The following is a 236-nucleotide window of genomic DNA, read 5'->3' as shown; positions in this document are numbered from 1 at the left end:
CTTAAGTCACTACTAAGCCCTTAAGATTTTGGTGAGTGTCTTAGTCATTGCAAATGAAATTGACTTATAAGTGATGGTGAAGATTCATGTTTTTGTTTTTTTTCTGTTCATCAAATAGGGGTATTAAATTAGTGAGTTATTGACACCCAAAATCATACCCCTAAATCTAGGATCGTTTAATCGGCTTGACTCCCAAATTTGTGTAATTTAAGGAAATTGCAAATTTATCATTTTTA

This window comes from Phalaenopsis equestris, unplaced genomic scaffold, assembly GCF_001263595.1.
Source record: "Phalaenopsis equestris unplaced genomic scaffold, ASM126359v1 Scaffold000387, whole genome shotgun sequence".
In the NCBI taxonomy this organism is placed as follows: Eukaryota; Viridiplantae; Streptophyta; class Magnoliopsida; order Asparagales; family Orchidaceae; genus Phalaenopsis; species Phalaenopsis equestris.
Note: the sequence above shows the minus strand (reverse complement) of the source record.